The sequence below is a fragment of the Coturnix japonica genome, unplaced genomic scaffold (genome assembly GCF_001577835.2).
Source record: "Coturnix japonica isolate 7356 unplaced genomic scaffold, Coturnix japonica 2.1 chrUnrandom557, whole genome shotgun sequence".
NCBI lineage: Eukaryota > Metazoa > Chordata > Aves > Galliformes > Phasianidae > Coturnix > Coturnix japonica.
In genome coordinates this window covers 34,943-40,860 of record NW_015439936.1, presented here as the reverse complement: position 1 = coordinate 40,860, position 5,918 = coordinate 34,943, and positions in this window count along the sequence as shown.

The window sequence follows — 5,918 nt, the reverse complement described above, 5'->3', positions numbered from 1 at the left end:
GATGTGTTGGGATGGGATGGGATAAAGATGGAATAGGATGGGATGAAGATGGGATGGGATGAGATGGGATGGGATGGGATGGGATAGGATGGGATGGGATGAGATGGAATGGGGTATGTTGGGTTGGGATGGGATGGGTTGTGTTGGGATGGGATATAGAATAGGATGGGATGAAAATGGGATGGGATGATGATAGGATGGGATGAGATGGAATGGGATATGTTGGGTTAGGATGGGATGGGATGGGTTGTGTTGTGTTGGGATGGGATGTATTGGGATGGAATGGGATGCAGTGTGTTGGGATGGGATGAGATGGGATGGGATAAAGATAGAATAGGATGGGATGAAGATGGGATGGGATGAAAATAGGATGGGATGAAGATGGGATGAAATTAGGATGGGATGAAGATAGGATGGAATGAGATGGGATGAGACATGTTGGGTTAGGATGGGATGGGTTATGTTGAGATGGGATGGGATGTTTTGGGATGGGATGGGATGCAGTGTGTTGGGATGGGATGGGATGGGATGGGATGGGATGGGATGGGATGGGATGGGATGGGATGGGATGTGATGCAGTGTATTGGGATGAGCTGTGATGAACTGTAACACAGTCCAGAGATGCTGGAATGTTTTCTCCTGTCTCGTGGGAACCTTCCCTGCTGGGAGGTGTGGGCAAGGCCCCATCATTTCGAAACCTGTTTTCATTCCTGGCTGAGATAAAACAACCCCTCAACGGGGACAGATGGCAAAGATGCCGAGGAAGGAATTCCCTTGGTGTGATTGGAGCTCTGGACCCATCCTCCTTCCCTTCCAACCTCTCTGGTGTGGGCATTTCTGTTCGAGCTGCGAGGAAGGAGACATCAGAGCTCAGGAAAGGGAGAAAAAGGGACATCATCTCCATGAGAACTTCCATTTCCCTCCTTCTGACCCCAAAACAACGCCCTCCTGAAGGGGAGGAAAGAGGAGGGGTCACCAGAACCTCGGATCTGACCCAACTGTAACCCAACCTCGTGTTTCCTTTGGTGGAGGAGGATTGAGGTCCCATCCAGGATGGGTCGTTGGCCCCATGGATTTCCAAGAAGAGAGTTGGTTTTCTTTAGGGGGGTGTTAAGGTTGAGTATGGTGTGTTTTGGGGTGGAGGAACCATCTCTTCCTCGCATGGAACCAGTTCTACTTGGATGGAAAGACCATCTCCTTGCACAGAGTCAGCTCCTCTTTGGATGGAGACACCTCTCATCTCCTTTAATGGAGCCACTTCTGCTTGGATGGAGACACCATTTCCTTGTCTGGAGACACGTCATCTCTCCTGGAGACATCATCATCTCCTCGGATGGAGACATCATCATCTTCTTGGATGGGGACATCATGGATGAAGGCATCATCATCTCCTCACCTGGAAACATCATCCTGTCCTTGGATGGAGACATCATGGATGGAGACACCTCTCCTCACCTGGAAGCACCATCTCCTCCTCTGGAGATGCCATCTCCTCACCTAGAGTTACCCCCTCCCCACCCGGCTCTCTCTGCTTGTCCATATCTGCTGGAAATCTGCAGCATAGACCCCACTGTGGAGCCTCTCCATCCCCATCATCCTCATCATCCCCATTATCTCCATCATCTCCATCTCCATCATCCCCATCATCTCCGTCATCTCCATCTCCATCATCTCCATCTCCTCCATCTCCATCATCTCCATCTCTATCTCCATCTCCTCCATCTCCATCTCCATGTCTATCAATCATCTCCATCTCCTCCATCTCAACCATCTCCATCATCTCCATCTCTATCATTCATCTCCATCATCTTCATCATCTCCATCTCCATCATCTCCATCTCTATCTCCATTTCCATCACCTCCATCTCCATCTTTTTGGCCCGAGCTCGACGTGCCCCCCATGCGAATCCCCACAGAAGATGATGGAGATGCCCACAAGTCCTGGTAGAACCTCCTGGATGTGTTTCCCAAGGAGATCTGACCAAGGGATGCTTCCATGATGAACACACACCATGGGGAGGATGGTTCCCACCCTCCGACGTCGAGAGCCGGATGGTGACGTGGTGACATCAAGAACCAAACAGTGACAGATGCCGGGCGTCTCCCATCACGGCAAGGCCGTAATCTCCTTCAGTACAAACCAGTCCCACCAGTACAGGCATTCCGATGTCCCAACGTGAGGTGGAAGGTGATTGCAATGCAACGTGGATCGGAGCCACCTCACCCCAGGCTGGATCAATACGTGGGGGTGGCAGGTGGTGGCATGGGAAGGGGGGAGATCCTGGGTGAAAACCAGAGGGGAGAGCCAAAATAATCAGGATTTGGGGTCTCCCATGGGGCCAAAGACCAGCGAGGGGGTCTTTGGGGGTAGGAGGGGAGTCCAGAGAAAAGGAGATAATGATGATTTTTGTCATGTTTTCACTGTAAATTTCCTATATAGCCCGATGTGGGGTTAAATAATCAACCCCAAAGACCTCGTCCAATAGAAGTAGATGGATTTGGGGTTAAATAACCAGCCCCAAAGACTTTGTCCAATAGAAGTAGGTGGATTTGGGGTTAAATAACCAGCCCCAAAGAACTCATCCAGCAGAAATAGCCTGAAGTGGGGAGGGCCACCACATCCTATAGACACAGAGTGGGATCATTGCCGACCATTGAGGTTGACCAACCCCAACGGGACGACCATCCACTGCCATGAGGGGGAAAACAAGTGGAGATGCCTTCAGAGACCCCAAAACTGGGGACAGGCCACGCTGAGACCCCTTATCTTCATGTTGTCGTGTGATAAGGCCGCATCATGGGGACGTCTCTCCTTCCCATCAAGCCAAGTGAGGTGGAGCACCCCACGGATCCGCGTTCCCCAGCGATGCCTTCTTCTCATCCCTCCCCACCTCAAAGCTTCTCCTGATGCAACCAGGAGGTCCGGGCAGGCGGCGTGGGGCAGCGGTCCCTTAAAGCTGGTCCTACAAGCTTCCTTTACCCGAGCCAAGAGGAAGGAATCAGCTCTTTGTAGGATGCGTCACCTCCCAGTTGGAGGCCAATCTTGGGTTGGGAAGCCAAGCGGATGCCCCTCCCAGAAGCACAAATGGCGAAACAGGAGGAGATAAATGGGCCCTGGCGACTTCCTGATGCTTGGTGACAAGGACGTGACCAACCAGTCCTAGGTTAAAGGGGGGGGGGGTGGGAGCTCTGTTCTATTCCCTATTGGGATATAGGAGGTGTGGGTGGGGGTAGGGGGCAACGGGTGGCACCCAAGGGTGGATATATTGGTGGTAGGGGGTGGGTATATTGGGGTGGTGGGTTTGGGGATGGGCTGATGTCAACTTCTGTATCCTGATCTGGAAGAACCCGACTCAAACTTGGGGGGCAAATAGGAGAATCTTTGGGGGTGGAGGTGGGTGGAAAGAGGGGCTCTAAATCAAAACCAGCCCACCCCCCCCCCAAAAAAAAAGGGGTGTTTTCAGGTGATTTGGGTCATTCTGATGGGGATCCTCACAGATCAAACAGATTTCAGCTCTTTGTTTCTGCCCCCAAAACCTTTTTTGTCATGAAAAAGACAAAAATTAATCTGGTGGGACCTCAGTGGATAAATAGATGGATCTCAATGGACCTCAGTGGATAAATAGATGGATCTCAATGGATCCCAATGGATCAATAGATGGACCTCAATGGATCAACGGATGGACCTCAATGGATCAATAATTGGATCTCAATGGACCTCAATGGATCAATAGGTGGACCTCAATGGATCAATGGATGGATCTCAATAGACCCCAATGGATCAATGGTTGGATCTCAATGGACCCCAATGGATCAATGGATGGATCTCAATGGATCCCATTGGATCAATAGATGGATCTCAATTGACCCCAATGGATCAATGGTTGGATCTCAATGGACACCAATGGATCAGTGGTTGGATCTCAATGGACACCAATGGATCAGTGGTTGGATCTCAATGGACCTCAATGGATCAATGGATGGATCTCAATAGACCCCAATGGATCGATAGATGGATCTCAATGGACCCAAATGGATCGATAGATGGATCTCAATGGACCCCAATGGATCGATAGATGGATCTCAATTGACACCAGTGGATCAATAAATGGATCTCAATGGACCCCAATGGATCGATAGATGGATCTCAATGGACCCCAAAGAATCGATGGATGGATCTCAATGGACCCCAATGGATCAATGGATGGATCTCAATGGATCCCATTGGATCAATGGATGGATCTCAATGGACCCCAATGGATCAATGGATGGATCTCAATGGACACCAATGGATCAATGGATGGATCTCAATGGATCCCATTGGATCAATAAATGGATCTCAGTGGATCCCATTGGATCAATAGATGGATCTCAATTGACCCCAATGGATCAGTGGTTGGATCTCAATAGACCCCAATGGATCGATAGATGGATCTCAATGGACCTCAGTGGATTGATAGATGGATCTCAATGGATCCCAATGGATCGATGGATGGATCTCAATGGATCCCAGTGGATCAATAAATGGATCTCAATGGACCTCAATGGATTAACAGATGGATCTCAATGGATCCCAATGGATCGATGGATGGATCTCAATGGACCTCAATGGATCGATGGATGGATCTCAATGGACCCCAATGGATCGATGGATGGATCTCAATGGACCTCAGTGGATCTCAGTGGACCTCAGTGGACCTCAATGGATCAATAGCTGGATTTGATTGGATTGACAGATGACCCCATTGGTTAAAAACAACCCAAAAAAAGGTCTTCCATCCAAATTTGATGGTTCCGATGGGGTCGTTCCAATCACCCTCTGAGATTTCAACCACGTTCCTCCTCCAAATCCCTTCTTCTCAACCAAAAACCTTCTGGTGGGGGACCCAACAGGGCCGATAATTGACCCCATAAATATCTAAAAGGGGGGGAAATGAACCTAATCAATGGGTTTTTAGGGTGATTTTCCTCTCGTTGCAGCGGAGGAGACGGACGAGTCCCGTATCATCGGGGGGAGGCCCTGCACCATCTCACAGAGACCCTTCCAGGTTGCCCTGATCAAGAAGGGGCAGATCCTGTGTGGGGGGAGCTTGGTGGACGCCCAATGGGTCCTGACAGCTGCACACTGCAAACAGCCCAGCAGGTGAGGGGGGGTCCTGTGCTCTGTGCTGCAGTTATAGTGGCCTGAAAACCCAATATTTCCCCTTCCAGGACCTGAGAGTGAGCTGAGTGCATCCCAGGGGTTGGGGTCTCCAATGGGTTGTGGTGTTCTGGGGGCTGGGGTCCACAATAGGTTGGGTTCTCCCATGGGTTGGGGTCTCCTATGGGGATCTCTCATGGGTTGAGGTCTCCTATGGGTTGGGGTCTCCCAGGGGTTGGGGTATCCTATGGGGATCTCTCATGGGTTGAGGTCTCCTATGGGTTGGGGTCTCCCATGTGTTGGGGTCTCCCATGGGTTGGGGTCTCCCAGGGATTGGGGTCTCCCAAGGGTTGGGGTCTCCCAGGGATTGGGGTCTCCCAAGGGTTGGGGTCTCCCAGGGGTGGGGTTGGGGTCTCCAATAGGTTGGGGTCTCCCATGGGTTGAGGTCTCCCATGGGTTGGGGTCTCCAGGGGTTGGGGTCTCCCAGGGGTTGGGGTCTTCTGAGGGTCAGGGTCTTCAACAGTTGGGGTTCTTCCATGGGTTGGGGTCTCCCAGGGGTGGGGTTGGGGTCTCCCAAGGGTTGGGGTCTCCTATGAGGATCTCTCATGGGTTGAGGTCTCCTATGGGTTGGGGTCTCCCAAGGGTTGGGGTCTCCAATAGGTTGGGCCAGGGTTTCCCAAGATTTGGGGTCTCCTATGGGGACCCCCCACCCCCATTTCTCCCCCTTTCCACCCCCCCCATAGAGACCTCCGTGTGCTGATTGGGATGGCCCCATATT